Source organism: Condylostylus longicornis, unplaced genomic scaffold (genome assembly GCF_029603195.1).
Source record: "Condylostylus longicornis isolate FDR11 unplaced genomic scaffold, ASM2960319v2 ptg000049l, whole genome shotgun sequence".
NCBI classification, from domain to species: domain Eukaryota; kingdom Metazoa; phylum Arthropoda; class Insecta; order Diptera; family Dolichopodidae; genus Condylostylus; species Condylostylus longicornis.
Window position 1 is genome coordinate 6026595 of NW_026578018.1, and position 20030 is coordinate 6046624.

The 20030-nt window shown below is 22.3% G+C and overlaps 1 long non-coding RNA gene across 1 annotated transcript in view; it reads left to right on the forward strand.

Annotated features, from left to right (window-relative positions):
- The first annotated feature begins 1726 nt into the window (after positions 1-1726).
- The window catches only part of LOC129611410 (uncharacterized), a 75323-nt gene continuing 57019 nt past the window's right edge, over positions 1727-20030 (forward strand). Inside the window, exon 1 of the long non-coding RNA XR_008697159.1 lies at positions 1727-1865. This is a non-coding gene — a long non-coding RNA (uncharacterized LOC129611410). The remainder of the gene's footprint in view (positions 1866-20030) is intronic.

A 20030-nucleotide genomic window follows, 5' to 3' on the forward strand; every position in this document is an offset into this window, starting at 1 on the left:
TTTTTTTTTTTTAAAGTTATTTTTGTAAGTAAGTTTTTCAGTTTTTTACTTGAGGATGTGAGTTTTCTTTTTTAAATATTTTATTTGTTTTCTGTTATACTTGTTTTTCTATTCTCATTAATTTTATATTTTTTTTCCCTGTGCAAGATTTTAATATTTTTTGAATATATTTTTTTTTTATTTTTCATATAAGGCGGTAAAATTTAATACACTAAACATTTATTTAGATTTTTTTTAAAGAAACTGAAAAAATATTATTTAGAGTAGACATATATGTGTATAACAGTATTAAACGAATTTTTTATTTTATGATTATTTTATTTTTTTTTGTTTTCTTAATATGAATTTTATTGCATTTTTATATCAGCATAAAATATATAAATTTTTAATAGGGAAATTTTCTGTTATTCTATTTTTATTTTTCTTCTTCATTTTTTTTTTAGTGTTTAAAGGTCTGCAATATTTTCATCTATATACCATTATTATATTTTTCATCTTAACCTATCTATATTATATGTATTATGAGTATGTCATATGACTTTAAGAAATTTAGTCGGTATGAAGTATGAAGATAATATTTTTAAAAAACTATTTTAGTTAAAATGTACGTACCTATAGGTATAAATGGGCATAAGACTATTTTATTAAGTATATAACGTATATAAAATAGTTAAAGGGTTAGAAAAGTTCTTATTTTTAAAATGAAGTCAAGGTGTTTATTATAATAAATATGATGCAGTATAGTAGATACATAAATACTTTACCTATACCTAAATTTTTTTATTATATTTTATTTTGTTTTTTTTTTTTATGAATATGAAATAATGTAAAAGTAAAATGGATATAATATTGCAGAAAATTTTAATTTTTAATTTTTCGAAATTTTTTTTCGAAAATAGAAAAATGAAATTTATAAAATTAAAATTGATCCGCACATAACCGACCACAAGATTGCCTGGTTTAGCGAAATGGCCTATAAACACTTTTTTCAAATTTTAAGGATGCTAGTAAGCTTTTAGTAAACATATCTATAAGAAAATTTGAATTTGGCTCTTGGTAGTAGAGTTACTTTGTATGCCATCTCAATTATTGGAAATGTAACTTTTAGTAGCAAATTGAACTCATCGGTGAATTTCAGTATTAAACTGATCTCAAATATTGAATTTCAACAAATTCTGTCAATTAATTCCTTAGGTATGGTAAAAAGTGTAAAATTTCCAGTTCGGTTTTCTGACTCTGATATTTCCAAAAAATTTACAAGTTAATATTGAATTTCAAGGAAATCAGTTTGTTATTTTTTTTTTCTATAAAAAAAAATAACAAACGTATGTGAACTGCTTAATTTTTTCAAAAAATTAGGCAATTTTTCAAACGAAGCTTATATATAAAATTTCATGTTAATCTGTTGAATATTTTTCTTCAAAATGAACAAAAATGTAAAACCGTCCGGTTTCCAAGGCCTGACATATTTCAAAAATTGATCAATCCATGCCATAGCCATAATAAATTCACAGATAAAATGTTATCAAAACTTGAGATACGCGCATCAGCCACACCAACAGACTGACATCTTCCGAAATATACTTTATTTATACTCCGCTACTAAGACTCGTAAATAGACATATTATAGTCAATCTACTTATATTCAAATTGTAATTTCAAATATGATGAATAAAATTTTTTAAATTTACTTTATTAAAATTTTCATTTTTTTTTCTTTTACAGCTTTATATATCATTCAGAGAACTCGAATAACACATATGAAGTCATGAATTAAAATTATTAATTTTAAAATTAATTGATGTTAATGGTCGAAGGAATTTTCATATTACATATGTAATAAATAGTCACCATTATAATAAAAAGTGAGTACTTATTTTATATACATATTATATTAAATTTTTTAATATAAATAAATTTAAAAATTATAATACATTTTTATATAGGTTAATATTGTAAATTCATTAAAAAATTTCATAAGCTTACTACAAGCCCGTCTTTTAAATACAATTCTATTTTTAAGAAAAGTAAGCAAATTTCTCAGCTCTTCCATACGTTGTGACTTGCTACTGTGTAAGAAATTTTAAAATTGTTTGTAATACTTTAATAAACACTATTATTAAGAAATTCGGTAATTGAGACAATTACACGAAGTTATTTCAGTTTTTGTAATTAACTCTTAAAATATTCATTATAATAGAGTATAAAAATGATTTCTTTATTTTAGGAAAATATTCCTAATATCGTCCAGTTTCGAATTAACATTATACGTAAAATATACAATAAAATTTAAGCAGTTCACATACGTAAATATTATTGTAGAAGATAATTATTTTTAAAATCAATTTCAATGTAAAATTTATTTTATGCCCATATTCGCTAATTAAGGTTCATTTTTAATACAAATTCTTTATTCATAAAATTACATAATCGTACAAAATATAATCGAACAAATATTTTGTATATTTCATATTTTTTATGTTTGTACAAATTCGAATAATAACAAAGTGTCCTTCGCGCGTATGGCGATCTTTTATTATTTTTCATTCAATATAAATAAAGTAATATTAAAAAATCACGCTCCAATATTATTTTCAATGTTATCTGTATATCTATATTACTTAAAAAAGCCAAAATGATAAAAATTAAAAAAAATATTTTCCTCTAAAAATATAAAATCTATTAAATTTTTCATAAAACATACAAATATACAAATATCGACACAATATTTACTAGATCTATAATAATAATAGTAAAATAATCTAAGATAAAAAAGAAAAAGTATATATAGAATATTATCCTTACGAAAATTAAATATTATTACAATTTTATGTATAATAAGAATATAACTATGTATATAATAAGAAATCCCTTTTCAAAACATGCTTAATACTCATAACGAACATTGAAACGATTAAATTTAATAACGGTTTTATTATAATGACAATAGAATAGATTATATGACGTTTTTTTATTATACACACATACATATACGTTTTAATATTATAACAGCTATGTATAAATGAAAATATACATTAAAATATCTTTATATTTCGTATATAATATTGATATGAAGTGTACGTGTGTAATAAAATGCACTGTAAAATCTGTAGGGGCGAAAATTTTATTATAATATTATGTTTAAGTTTATATTATTTAAGTAATTCATGTACAAACACATATTATATAATAAATATTAAGTAATATAGAATAGAATATACGTTCCTTTTTATAGATTTTTTTTTTATATTAAAGTAAAAGATAATAATAAAATGTATTTTAAGAGGTTTTGGAACAATTAAATATAAAATTTATTTTAGTATGATCAAGATATTTTTTATGTACAATAGTTTTATAATGATATAATATTGATAGAATATCAAGGTCCCCTTCTTATGTGTATAAAATTAGTGCATAAAAGGTAAACAAAGGCACTTTTGAATATTATTAAAATATTGACAATAATTTAATAAATCTTATATAATATTTCTATGAAATAAAAATTAACTAGCTAGCTATATGTCAGCTAGCTATATGTCAGGAAATTTTCAATTCAATTTTAAACAGTGTATTCTGAAGATTAAAATTGCTTTTGTTAAATTATTTTTTTAAGAATTAATTTTATTAAAATTTCACAAGTCATGTAATAATAAGAGTGCGAAGCGAAGTAACGCATAATTCATTCATATATCTGCTCTATTTTGTAAGATAGTTTACTATGAGTGATTTAAAATCAAAATATTTCAAAAGGAACTGTATTCGAAAGGTAACAATGGGAGCTAATGGGTTAAGAGTAAAAAATATAGATTTTCTTTTTGAGTCATAATGCAACTAACTACCCGAATTTGTGTCTTAAACGTTTTATTATTCAAACCAGTTATTATGCACATTTTAATATAATTTTTTTGGAAAAATCATCTAAAATTTCATTGAAAATACCAGATGCGTTAAATAAAGTTTTTAATATTTTATTATTAATTTACAATAATTTCAATATGAGTTTAATAGAAAATTGATACTATTATGAAGTAAGCATGTAGGTAGATATAATGTAGGAGGATTCTATTGTTTCTTTATATTATTTACAGCAAATATACACCACCTACACAATGCACACAAAAATTTTTTTTTAAATTTTTCGATAATTTTGTTTAAAAACGCGAATTTCTATCATATAATATTGCGTGTATATCAGTATGTAGATATTTAAAATTATATTCGTGTTATCTGGTACAAATTTCGCATAATGTTATGTTTTTATATTAAAAAAAAAACTGTACATATGTGTGTACTTAAAAATATGCAGCATCTGTTAACTCGAATGTATCTGTATTTAAATTTTACAAATAATAGATATTATATACATGGTATGTTCATTATAACTATGCTGCATATATAATATATAACCGTATTTGAAATAATTTTAGAACATAATATTTAATATATAGATACTAAAATCGCTTCTATGTATAAGTAAAATAGTGCATAATATTATGTAAATTTACCACAAAATGACATACTTACACATATTAAGTCATGTTTTATTATATACGAAGGAAGCGTGAAATCTATTTTATAAATTGAATACAAAGGTGCATATATTGAAAAGGTAAAAATATTGAAATAAACGTTATATGAACATTAAAATATACCAATTATGGAGTAGATATTCCTAGGCAGCTAGTGGAATTTGTACTGTGTATTTGCGTAATAATTATGATAAAACGAATAATAAGGGTAATTGTTGTATAAAAAACTATAATAATTGATTATGCAAAACGTGAAATCTTACTAGACAAATGCCATTGAGTAAGTGGTCTTCTTCGGTATTAGAATCATTATTACCATTGATACTAAATCAATATTAACGAGTTTTACAAATAATAACATGTATATTATTTAAAATAACATGAAATCAGGATATTAGTACCAAACCAGATTTGGTACAAGATAATAGAAATAAAAGTTGCATAAGGTATGAAATGAAAGATTATTTTAAGATTAAACAACCATAACAAATTCTTTTGAGATTTTCATGCTATATTGAAAATCTCTTAAGGTCACTATAATATTTTTTTTTAATATAGTATCACACTTTGACCGAATTAAAAAATTTTAGAATTTAATTTAAAATTTATGAAATATTAGCGTATATATTTAAGTGTAGGGTATAATATAACACAATTGATTTATAATCAACCAAAATATTTCCACTATAAAGTTATATTTAGGTACTTGCTTCACACATTTTTATATTATATATACATACACATATTATGTTGTTTTAATTTTTTCTATTATGTACTCATATCTCGTTAATATAGTATTTCATCTTTTTCATATTTATGTCGTTATTATATGAGTTTTAGGAACCACAAAATATCACTTCACTTCATTATAATGATAATGTGTTTAACTGTGGTCTCTCATACAGAAAAATAAATAGAAAAACAAAAACAAAAAAAAAAAATATAAAATTTTCTAAAGTGAAATTAAACCGATCCTATAAAATATTTTATTAGTTTCATAAAGTGTATTTATATTGGGAAATTCTTCTGCAAAAGGGAGTTTTTTTTATTATGTACATAAATAATAATTATTATACATACCATTATTTGGTTTTACACCATAACATAATATGCATATAATAAATAAATGTATACATTATGTAGAAAATTATACAGAGTGACAATTAAAATAATGTAAAGCTTGGAATATAATTACAACATTTGAATTTTTTTAATAGAATAAATAGATTTTTGAAATTATTATAAAATATATTTTTTTCGATTTTCTATTAATACTAGATGTAATATTGAATTTATCAAGAGTGTACTTAGTATCTATTAAGTTTCAATTTTAATAAAAGATTTCAATTAAAAATTATGAAAATATGCAAAGAATTACTAAAGTACTCTTTTTCTTCATCAAGTAAGTGAAATTAAAATATTTCTCTTAAAAATATATCTAATTTTTTGCCTTTGCCCCTCGCAATTTATTGAAAGAGAATTTTTAATTAGAGAGAAATTAATTGAAATGAAAGAGAATCTGTCGCATTTCAGTAAAGAGAATTTTATTTTTTATAATAAAGTTAATTAAAGAGAATTTTATTATTAAGATCGCAAATTATGATAGGAAATAACTTATTTTTTTTATATTTGAATGAAAATAATTTTTGAAACAATCACAACGTATTGCACCTCAAATATTAAACTGGTACATTCCAAAATTTGAAATTTTGAGATTTTTAAGGTTAAATATTTACAAAATTTTGTATGGAAACAGAAAACTAATACTCTTCTGTGCTATAGCTCTATTTTACAAAAAAAATTATTTATAGGCATTATAGGATTTTATTTCACCAAAATAACAGTAATTAGGGATTAAATTTTAAAAATATAATACGCCTCTTGGAATAAGTTGTCTTGGAAAGCAAATAAAAAGTTTACTTTTATCTTTAATCAATCGACTATAGTCCAAAACGCTCCTTTTAAAGAGAATTACCCTGTTTGCGTAAATAATACATACACCTACACAACAAAATTTAGGTATATGTATGACATAGTTAATCTAATACGTGAGTATATCCACAATAAATTGTAGAATAACAAAAAAGTGAAAAAAAAATGAATGAATAATCATTTAAATGATTTTAGTTTTATATAATCAGCAGTATCTAAACATATATTAAAAGTCAGTTATAAAAAAAATTTATAACTATCATTAAATTTTTCTCTCTTTATTTTTTTTTTTTTAAATACATAGATAGTAAATATATTATGTGATCTAGGTTATATTCCATTTAAATATAAATAAATATATTATATAAAATATATTTATAGTATACTATTTTTATGTCACACATATTTATTATAATTCCCTGCGGGTTAATTTAGCCACCATATATAATTAACTAATTATTATCAGAAAAAAAAGAAAAAAACTATATATTCAAAAATAGAATAGACTTGAATTATATATTAAAGAGAATAGATTTTGTTTTAAAAATAGAAAACAAAAAAAAAATGGAAGAGTATAGGAGAAAATTTATAATTTGCATTTTGTTAGTAAAATTACATATTGTGTTTGTAATAATACAGATCTAAATAAGTATGTAATTCTGTTTAGAATTTTTCTATAATTCAATGATCTAAAAATACTAATTAATATAGTAGAAAACATATTATAATATTGTATAAAGTGAAAAAAGCAAGGCGAATGAATAAGATATTTTTCAAAAAGAACTAAAAATACAATTATCACGTCACTGAGCATAATATGAAATGTGTTATACTGTGAGCAAAATATTTAAGGTTTCGTTTTAAATTCCATGCTTATTTTGTAGTTGAAAATTGAATAATAGAGGAAAATATTTGGTGATTTTTCAATTTATCATCAAATTTCAATTTTATGATTAATGTATATCAAAAGTTAAATATTAATTAATAAATATTTTGCACAAGAATAGTTAAGTTATAAGATTTCTATTAAATTTACACGCAACACACACAGTTTTTGAGAATTTAATTTAATTCCATAATTATCTGACACTCAAATTTCAAAATTTTACCTTGAGTGAGCATTAATATAAAAGGATATACTTTTTAAATAAAAATATAGAAATATCCTATAAATTTAATGTACAAATTCACTATAATTTTTTGAATGAAAATCTTTTAAATAAATATTTACATTAATATTATTTAATTTTAAAACATTTTCTTTGAATTTTAATTTTCTTTGTAAAGAATTAAAAACTACTATATGAAACAAATCAAAAATTGTAATAATATTACAAATCAAAAGAAAGTTATAACAAGAATTCCAATTTTCTCTTTTGTTATTATTATAATCCTGCATGCATAACTTAAACAAGGATACCATTCGATAACATTATTGAAACTGAAAGATTTCATTTTTTTTTCAGAACATATAAGAGAAAACTATATAAGTGATTCATTACTTACTATTCAAGTCAGCTATCCATAGTGAACAAATTTCATTTTCATTTAATATCATAGAGGAAAAAATGTAATAATAACAAGGCAAAACTAAAAAAAAACAAAGGACATGTTATAAAAAAAAAATAACAGTCATATACCGGCATGATAATATGAAATACTATTATGTATGTACACAATATAAATAAATAGATATATATTGGAACTTAGATATGGACTCATGTAATGACGGGACAGAGGGCAAATAATATAAAATTTTTATAAAAAATGTAACCAGAATCACAATAACATTTAAGGTACCACCAACATTCTGTAATATCTATATACACATTTCAATACATTGTTATTTTACATTTTATAAAAGTGGAATTATTGAAGCGTTTTTAATGTCTTTTTACACAATCACACTTTGAGAAAAAAAAAAGAAAAAAAAATTATAATCGGATTTAATTAGCAAGGCAAATTAAATTTTCTGTATGAGTTAACATTTTACATGCAATTATTGTGATGATTTTTTTTTTTTTTATAATTTTCATTTATTTTTCTGCAGTTTTTATAATATGAACGGGTAATGTAAAAGTAAAATGATCGGTCTCTATGATATTACGTTCGTATTTGCGTGGATTTCTACCCATATGAAATGAAATCGAAATTTTAGCAAAAGGTAGTGATAATGGGAAAAAAAATAATGATATTGTTTCAGGAAATAAAGATTAGTATGTTCCAGATGAAAATGATCGGCTGTACGTGATAGTTCTGAAATCGAACAGGAAAATGTAAATAAAATGAATAAATCGTTCAATGTCATGTATGTTTTTCAAAAGAAGATGTTGTTTGGTACCTAACCAAAATCTTTTCACCATCAAGGTGGCGAAATCTCAAGAAAAAATATAATTATTTTTCCTGGTAATTTCACGACATGCTTAAGTACACTCTAAAATTTAAAGGAAACATTGTTGTTAAATATGTAGAAAACTATGCTAAATAATGTCGAAAACTTGTAACTTATCATGAACTTTTATTTTTTAAATTTGATTTATTCTATACACAAAATGGTTCACCGATATTATTAATCTTAAAAAACAATTTAATTACCAAACTCGAGCTACAGGGTTTCGCCATTGTGTGGAACAAGAGGTAACACAAATTGTTTTATTAATATATAATATTATCTCTTCCTCTTATGTTAATATAATCACTTATATTTCACTTATATTTTTATTCTATTATATTGGGATAGATGGAGTCTTAAACAGTACAAAGTAAAATTTCAATTTAAAATTAAAAACTTTTTAATTTATTTTGCATACATTGTGGGGCATTTTATTGTTTTTTAGTAAATGAAATAATTGTATACAAAATAAATAATTTTACATAAAATTAATATTAAAATAAAATACAATTAAATATTTAATTTTGTAAATAAAATTAAAAGTAAAAAAAACTCACAATGTCATCATTATGTTTAACTACATAATTCTGATTTGAACATTTAATTTAAAATAATGAAGAAAACAATTAAAAATTATTCGGATTACGCAACTTAGTTAAAATTTTATATCGTAAACATTGTTGATAATACCACATACCTACCAAGGACTGTTATTGAGCAAGTCAAAAACTGAGAAAATTTAGTATATTTTTTAGATTAATATTCGGACAACGTAAACTTCAATGATAGTTATAATATACCATATCTTTCATCTGAGTTTTTATTAACATTAACATAGCGTATATTTTAATATAAGGTGTCACAATATAAAGTGTCATGATATAAGATGTCATATCATTATTGATTAAGTTTTATTGCATATGTCTTAATTTTGAAACCTTTTCTAATTGTGCCTTAAGTTTTAAATTTAACAAAGAAATTCTAAATCTATATTAGTACTCAACTGCTTTATTATCCTGCATTATGACCGCGTGTCTTATAAACTCGATAGTATAACAATTGATCTTAAAAATAATAAGTATGTTCTTCAAATAAAATATTTATTTCTTCATAATCTTGTGATGTGCTTTCAAACATATAATTCTTAAAAATGGTACAAACAGTTAAAACATAATATAAGATTAATATAATTGAACCCAACAAAAATCTTCGTCTTCATTTCAAGAAAAACAATAAAATATTTTTATTATCCCGATATTAAGACTAACGCTCTAAAAAATAAGTAATTGGTGATTAAAAGGAGTCGAAATTAACTTTTAGTAGTATAACAAAGACAGCCGAAAGGATATATGTAAAATAAACAAATCCACGTTTATTTTCGTATCTCAGTTTTTGCTTCATAGGATATTTTACCTACCTCAATAAAAATAAATTCCAGTATTCGCCTATCTAGTTTATTTTTATGCTTCCAATATTGTTATATTGTACTTTATTCTTCTTTTATAAAAATAATTTGCTATACAAATAAAATCGAAGAGTTTTTCTCAATTTCGATTTATAGAAAAAAAATACAATATTTTTTTGTTTATTATTGTAACATTTTCTTTTCGAATTTATTCTTTAAAAACAAAAAAAAAAGGAATCAAATAGGAAGAACAAAAAATTGGATATAAGGAGAAAAGTGATAAGAAAAATTACCACTTCAAGGATTATAACTCAGGGCATTAATTTATATATTGTATACATAGTGTTAAACGAACGTTTTAGGTTTAGATTTTTGCCCTCTTTCCTTTTCGTTTTTTTTTTATTTTCATCTATTGTTTCTCATATTTCACGATTTTTTTTTTTGTATTTTGCAGATATTTCGGTGAAATTTTTATATTTTATTTGTAGAATTGTAAAAAAAAAACTTGTATATTGCTAGAACAAAGTGATTGCAATTAGATATTATTCTTTTATGCCTGTTATATTTTATATTCGTATACGGGAGGGAATAGTGTATTCATCTTTAAAAAAAGTTTTGCATATTTTTTAATAAAATAAATTATTGAACACAACGATTTGTGTGGATATTTTGGTATTTAAGTAATTTAAAGTAAAGGTTGAAATAAAATTTTTGAATCCTCGTGGAGGCCTTATAATTTGTATTGTTCCTAGTTTTAGAGAAAATATATATTTATAGTATAACAATATATAGTATAAAAAGAAAAAGGTATAATTTTGTAGAATACACGATAACTAGAGCCATTAGATATGCAATATAATTTTAAAAATATTGAGCTCCGAATTTTGGGTAAAATGGTTGATTTTATAGAAACAAAGAATATTTTTTGAAAACGAAAACCGCATTGAAACTTTGTAAAAGTTTATAGAATTTTCAAAAAATCCAACTCAAACTTAATTGCAAAAACATAAGTGATGATGACACTTTTAAAAAAATCTAATTTAAAATATTTTATTTTTATTATATTTTACACATATACATACATATGTACATGATAACAATTATCTTATTGTTAAAACCTCAATTCTATGTCTTTTTTCCCATTTTGTAAAAAAAATTTTTCTTTTTCAGGAGTTAAATGTAAAAATCCTTTTTTTTTTTTAATCTGAACAATTTGTTATACACACATAAATACATTTCTATATAAATACCTCCGTATATATGTATTTTATTGTAATATTTTATTGTATTCCAGTTTTCCTTTTGTTTTTATATATTCGTTCTCTTTACTGTAGTTTTAATGTATATACTATGTATATATACACGATATATGGGTACTATGTATGATGGTTACTTACCAGGTAAAGGTGAACTACCCTATATATAATATGAATAAATTATATATATGTTTTATTTATACATTTTTGTACATACTTGTATGATACAAGGTAGTAAGGTGAAAATTTATTATTTTATATTTTAGTAGGTCAAATCGTTATGATCCAGTACACATGTATGTATAATATATTATTTTGTTAGGATATTCATTATATACTAACAAAATTTAGTGTTATATATTATGTATACATTTATAATGTATGAAAATATAATGGTGGATTTTTACTTCTTGTACTATTTTTCGTTCAACTTTTTTTTCTCCTTTTTTTTCCATTTTACATTTTATAGACATATAACAATTGTTTGGAAATGAGTGAATGGGCTTGAAAGAGAGCGTGAATTGTAAAATTGAAAATTATATATATATGGGAAAAAAGAATAAAGAAAATAAATAAAGAATAGTTCGAAAATAAAATATAACTATATACAATATAAAATTCTTTATATGTATACCATAATATGAATTTTTAAGAACAAAAAGGGGTAAGTTAGAAGGGTGATTCATCCAGTTCAGAGCAGGTGGGAATGTAAGCAAAAAGTGTGTTAATTGAAAACATTATTGTGAAAAGCGAAAAATTTCAAAAACAGAAAATGAATTGCAAGAGTTACACGTGAAAATCCATTAAAAGTGTAGTTTAGTTCTAATTTAAATAAAAATAAAATAAATTGAAAATATGTATATAGTTGTATAAATTTAACCGTCAATCGAAATAAAAATATTTTTTTTTTGTACATTTGTGATTTATACTTATGTACGTAGTATGAAACCAATTTTATTATATGGGAACAACTCATATAATAACTGAGTTTTTAATAAAAAAAAAAATATAAAAGAAAATTAAAGGATTTCATTCCTTTGATGTTCAGTATTATTATTCCTTTTTTGATTGCGCTGAATTTTATGGTTCAAAAAAACACAAACGAAAAAATAAGAACTTAGTAAGCTAATTTTATAGCTGAAGAGTGTCTGAGCTGGTAATTAACTGATTTGATTATTGTTCTACCACAAATCTTAAATGAAAAAATATCATATTATTTAATCTGGATTTAGATGACAATTGGATATTATTTGTAGTTATTTAAGGGTAGCCAATTCACAATTTAGTTTTATAGAATATGTCTATTCGGAAGCGTTTGATCTGTAGAATTTATTATGAAATATTTGATCTACATGAGCAGCTCATAAAATATTTAAAATATCAAAAGAACTGACAGTATATTGAATAATAAATGGGATTAAATTGAAAATATTCACATTTTATAAGGATTTTTGTAAGATCATTTTACGAATTTTGACTCAATTTAAAATTTTATAATACTTGTTCTATATACATATGTGATTGTGAAAGAAACTAAATCTTAATTTGATATATCTGGAGTTTTTAGTCACTCTAAAAGATTCTAATAAAACTAGAAATTAAATTATTCGAATTTTATATAATTTTTATGCAATATTTTATTATTATTGATTAAAATTTTTAATTGTGTGTTTCTTCTAAGAAAAATATTCTACGAATATTTTTAAAATATTTAAAATAGTTCAAGTAGATAAGATTTATAGGCTTGATATTACTAATATAATAAACATCAGATTCCATTCTAATTGATATGTGCATTAATGAAACAGTATAACAATGAAGTACTTTTTATATTAAAAAAATTTTTTTCTATAATTACTTATTTCCGAAACTGTAAAATGGAAACATTTGAACCCTTTTTAAAGAATAAATCAATTAAGAAACATTAACTTAATATTTAACAGAAAAATAGAGCCATATATTGTCGAAGGGTGACAATATTTTTTTTCCACGTCTTAAAGCAATGACCTATTCTAAAAGTGTTATGAAAAAAAATCAAAAATGCACAAATATACCATATATTATATGCGGTTGTAATTATAACAAGTAGGTAGCTATACCATAAAAATAATTCGAGTTAACAAGGATTTTTTTTCCTACATTCCTATATGTATATGAAAGAATGCGTGACACATTTTAATAAAATTATTATAATTTTTTTTTACACTGTAACATAAAAAATTGTTGGGGAAATGTTATTTTTTATTTATAAAATTTTTCTTTCGTATTTTTTTTTTTAATCTTTAGATTAATATTAAGTAATTAACACCTGCTTACAAGCGCTAACAAGCTGTTAACACTTTGGTGTTATAATTTATATACTTATTTACAATTTTTAATTAATCCATATGGTCATTTATAATTTACCCTTTTTACAATTTAAAAATATTAAAATTTTAATAAAAAAATTGTGACTTAAGATTAAATTAATATTAATTTATAATGAATGTTATAATATTGTTATAATTTTGCTACAGGTTTTTATATTAAAAAAAATAGTGAAATATTAGAGTTCAACAATTTTTAAAGGATATTTAAATAAATAAGGATATTGAACTACAAAATTAGCATAAAATCTTCCATTTGAAAAAAAATTAATTGATTGAAAATTTATAAGAATTTAGAGTAAAATTTCGAAATATTTCTGATATATTTACACGATTTCATTGAAAACGTATGGATTAATAATAATTTATCATGGATGAGTCAAAAAATTACTGTGATAGTTTGCATTCAATTGATTTTTTTAGAAAACAATTCCTTATCTACCTGAATTTATAAAAATTGCTTCATCAATTTTAAATGTTTTCGAAATTCTGATATTTTCTGAATTCTGTTAAATATTTTCAATGTATATTTTCTATGACTTTCAGAAGGGAAATGTTTTTGGAGTATCAGAACTCTATTATGATAATGTAGTGATGATATTTTCCATCAACATATGAAAAAATTTCAAATAAAAAGTTTTTAAAATTTAAATTTTCAAAAGCAAATTATTCGAGAAAAATTATTTTTTAGTACATTTATGATTGGATTAAATTTCTTTCAAACTTATTAGATTGGACTTAATTATTATTTTATTTCGGACTATGGTTAGCTAATTTTTTATCATACCACAAAATTTTAATTATAATTAATTTTATTAATTGCATAAAAAGCCTGTGTCAAAAATTTTAAATTTTACGAATTTAGAAAACTTTAAGAGTTTTTTTTAGTACAAAGCTCAAATAAAATGAAGAATTCGCTCCACAAAAATTTGTTTTGAAATTGGTTATTTACCAGAAATTTAAGACAAATCCAGTTCCGGCCACAAGAATAACTTAATCTACCGCAAATTGACTTATATTGCAAATTTAAAAATAGGGAATTTAATTTTTTTTTTCAGACTAATAGAGAAAATGATTGATACTAATAAAACAAAACATGACATAAAAAAGCAATATAATCAAAATCTCCCATTCACAAAATAATTTTACCATTAAGAAATTTGTATGTATGTAGTATATGTACATCTACTTCCTGAATGAATTTATATAAATTTTGTATTTCTAATTTTTCTGCTGAGTATGAGATTTTCCGTTTATTTACTTTTTTTTGTTTTTTTGAATAATATTTATGTTCTTGTCGCGAAATAATGACCCGGAAATATTTTTTAATAATAAAAGTTAACAATAAAATACTCGCTTTATAAGATTTATATTCCCATCACAAAATAACATATGGTTTCCGATTTCTTTACTACATAAAGCCAACAACAAAGCAAAGAAAAACCGAGGAAAAAAAATAACAAGAAAAGTAAATATCTACATTGAATTTATTATTTTTTATTTCGTCTTACAAAAGTTTACTAAAATCGCCTAGCAAAACAAAAAAAAAACAAAAATAATAAATTTATTAACTTGTTTAAGTATTCCTATACACATACATACATAATTGTAAATATTTGCTTTTTCTGCATATTTGTGATATTTACAATAATTTCTAATATAAATAGTTCTAATATTTAAGTATAACAATGTTCCCGTAAAATTTACGGGAGAAAAACATGAAAAATCAAAAAAATTAAAGGACCACAAAAACTGTTGAATTAATTTGCTGAATAATGAAAATTTGTTAACTTTATTTCCTTGTTTCCTTATTCTTATCCATTCTCTATTGTTTGAGAGACAAAATATTAAGAAAAAAAATAATATACGATAATAATAACAAGGAAAATGAAAAAAAAAAATAGTTTTTAAGTCTATTTTTAGGCGATTTTTAAAAGTTAATTTATATTGTCTTTATGCAGTTTTATAAAAGTTTTTATAGTTATCATTTATTTTATTTTTTTTTTTTGGTATAATTTATTAGGAGCACTCCCTTCCCATTTTCTACTATTTCTATGTCTATTATGTAGTTCGAATCAAAACAAAAAATTTGTATTTATCTCTTTTTTTGTATTTGTAAATATCTCTTGTGATTTCGGTCTATTACAAAGGCATAAATATTAAGTAGACAAAAAAAACAAGATATATTATTAAATTTTGTTTTTGTTGCCTTTTATCTATGTAATGATTCCGGAAACTATGAGAAATTTCTTATAAAATTATTGCAAATTATTGCAAAAGCTTGACAACAATATTCTTGTATAGGTATTCTAATTATTAGTACAATATAATGTGAATTACGAGTATATTTTAATTGAGATCATGTACTTGCAAAAGTAGCGTTAAATTTTTCGTTTTATTTAGACCTATAATTAATATTAATCCAAATTTAATTTTATTTTAGTAATACTGAAATTTTAAATACAATTTATTTCGAAAATTTTAATATTTGTTAATTATTTCAAATAGAAATCATCATAATCATCAGCGTCAGAACCGCAGATGAGCTTTAGCTTGATTAATCTTTCGTCTCCATTGTTATCGACCAACGGCTTTGTTTTGCCAAATATTTACGTCATTTTTCTTAAATTGCTTATATGACATCATCCTTCCATCTTTACCTTTCTACGCTTCTCTATGCAAATGGTCTAGCTTCAAAAATTCATTTTGATCGTATTTCGTACTCATTATTTTTATTCAATTTCGAACCAAAAATTCTTTTTAATATTTTTCTTTTAAATACTTGTAAATTATTTATGTCATATTGCGTTAATGTCCAAGATTCAAAACTATAGCTCAATATAAGCCGTAAGAGCTGGAGTTTAAATGATCTTGTCAGAATTCTTGATTTAGATAGATGTACCATTGAAAAATGTGTCCTATTTGTGATTAAAATTTTATTATTTTATTTTTATATTTTTTTTAATTTCGGAAAAATTCTATGCGGTAATTTTTTAAAAATTGAAAACTTTTTCTTACCATGTTTATAATGTTTGCTCCAAAACTTCTGATTTTATTTTCACACTATCAAAAGTTAATATACTATCACATAATTTGTAACTTCATTATAATTGTATACATTATAATATTTAAATTTTGTAGTAAGCAAGAAAATTTACGCGTCATATTCTCTGAATTTTTTCCAATTTTCACTACATAAATCATATTATTATGTAAAATAAAATGACCAAAACAAGAAGACAAAAAACTAAGACGTTTCTATACTAGATTTTCTCTTAATTTTTTTATATTAAATTTTAAGTATACACCACACAATAAAACAACATATAATATTACTCAAAATACAAAAGTCTATGTATGTATGCATGTGTTTTATTTGTTTATCACCATAATTAGTATTTTTATTTACTCTTTTTTTTGTCTTTTTTTTATAAGAATAAATAAATTTTTTGAATCCTTTTCTCTTTTCCTAATTCTTCTTCTTCTAATTCTCTTCTCTTTCCTAATTCTTCTTCTTCTATTATAATCGTAAATCTTTTAAAAACCGCATTGTAAGCACCGTTTCTTGAATTTTAATTTCTTTCACGTTTGAAAGGCAACCAAGACAAAAAAAAAGAGGACATTAATAATAGCGTATTTTTTTTTGTTTACCGATCTTGCGGTATATTATGTTTTTCCAATTGTTATTTTTATAATAAAACCGTATATATGTATAAATTTAATCTTTTTATACAAAATATGTCTACATAAACAAAATGTGTATTTACATAATGTATAGTATATTCAACTAGAATACCAACATATTTCTGTATACATATAGTAAGGATATGTTTAGAATCAAAGTCATTTTATTGAAGAAAGACAAAATAATAGTAAATAAAATAAAAATAAAACTGGAGAAATCCAAAATGAATCTTAAATTCATATACAAAATGAAGAAGAAAGAAAAAGCAAAAAATAAGCAAAAAAAATATTTTTTTTTATGCCAAATTTTCCGGTATTTTAGCCTTTTTGGTAGTCGTTGAGCCGCCATAACTAAACAATACAATAATTGTTTAAAAAACTCACATATGTGTGGATTGTTCACATTTATTTGAATGTATAATCGGAAAAAAAAAATACGTAGGTTTAAATAAATGATTATATAAAAAATAAAATATTTTTTACAATTTATTTATTTTGTATATTTTAAGCACAAAAGTGTACCTTAAATATTGCTGTGAATGAATTTATGTATGAACGTGTAGTTTGTATGCGACTACCATTGAAGAATATTAATAGTAGAGTTATGAAAAATTTGCTTTTGTATGCAATGTGCAATTTTGACCTTAAAGTTCTGCTGATCTACGAAACGCACAATATGTAGCATCTTATTTAAAACTATGTGGAGTTGTAAAAGAATATACAAATTATTATTCAAGCTTGGTTGGTGTATTAAAAGTAATCATATTTGAGTTTCCTCCTTAAACTATTTAGAGATTCTAAGAAGAGAATAAGCGATATTCATTTATTAGAATAACTAAAAATTTGTATTTGCCCCTACGTATATGCAAAAAAAAAAATAAAAATCAAATTTTTGGTTAAAAAAAAACCAAGAAAAATTTTGTCTTCAGTGTAGATTTCGGATCATTAATTTTGTTTCGTGTTCAGCAGTTCTTTTTTTTTCCAAGAAATATTACTTTCTGTAAACATTATTTCGGTTTTAGTATTTTTACTTCTAGAATAATGAATACTCTTGTTTGGTTGACTGAACGAGTTTCAAATTTTATTTATATGGTGTCAAATACATACAATATGTATTTAGAATCAATTATGTCTCAAATTTTTCCAAATAAATTCTGTTATTTTACTGTAAAATGATTGACATGTTTAATAGGTTTAAATTGCAATAAAACAAATTGAGCAAAAAAATGCTTAAATCTCATTCGAATTTTATTTTTAATACAAAAATTAAGTTATTTTAAATTAAAATCAATTTATTTGTATATGAAATTTAAAAGTCCTTGTTCAAAACAGTTTCTTTTTGATAAATTAAACTTGAAAAATTCATTCCACGGAATTTCTCAACACAGAAATTCTGTCATTTCTTAAATAATAAATTTAAAATGCTTGTGTTTGTGAGTGGGTAGCAATTTTCGGAGGTCATTCTTAATTTCATTCAATATACCACTTATACACATATTATGTGCAATTGCATATCTGTACAAACAAACATATGAAAATTCATTTATAACAAATAAAATCACCGAAATTACCGCCATCTTTAAATGTGAAATTTTATTTATATATTATTTCCTTTATTGTTTGTTTTTTCTTCCTGTTCTTTTTATTTTCTGTTATTTTCCTACTTCTTTTATTCTACTTTTATTTTCTTATAAAATTTTTTTTTTTTATTCATAAATACAATAATATTGTATATTGGTATATAAAATATAAATATAGTTTTTCTTTTTTATAAACTTCATGATAAATGACGTTTCATTCACTATGGATAATAATAGAGAGACACTGGCACAAAAAAAAGTAAAATAAAAATAAAAAATGAAAAGAGAAGAAAATGTCCTGGAACAATAGAAAGTAATTTTTCTGCTTATTTTTATGTTCTTTTTTCTTTTATTTATTATTTATTTTAGTTTATTGTACGAAAAAAAACTTAAGAAACTTAAAGTTAGTAAAAGTCTTATATGTTATATGAACTGTGGTATTAAAAATAGAAAATATGAAAAATGAATTGAAATATAGAAGAAAATAAAAAAGTATGAATTCAAGTAATATTTTTATTTTTTGTCATTAGAGTGATGGTGGAAGTTTACCTTACATTTCATTAAAAAATTAAATTTATTTCAAATGTTGAAGTAAACGTCTTAAACTTTAAGTTAAAGTGATGAAATAAAATCTGCTATATAATAATTATATTTAATAAGCTTAAATTTTGTATATATTTCCTGTTACCTTTCATTCTTAATTTGAAAATTACTATATTCTGTTTCTGATGGGCGACGCGTGAGCAATAATAAATTGTTTTATAGGTCGCTTCACCATTTTCATGGGTGTTCATCACAGTTTTATAGGTCGCTTCACCACATTCCTTGGGAAGACTATGTTGTTCTCCCACCATATAAGAATAGGCTTAAACAGATTAACTTATCA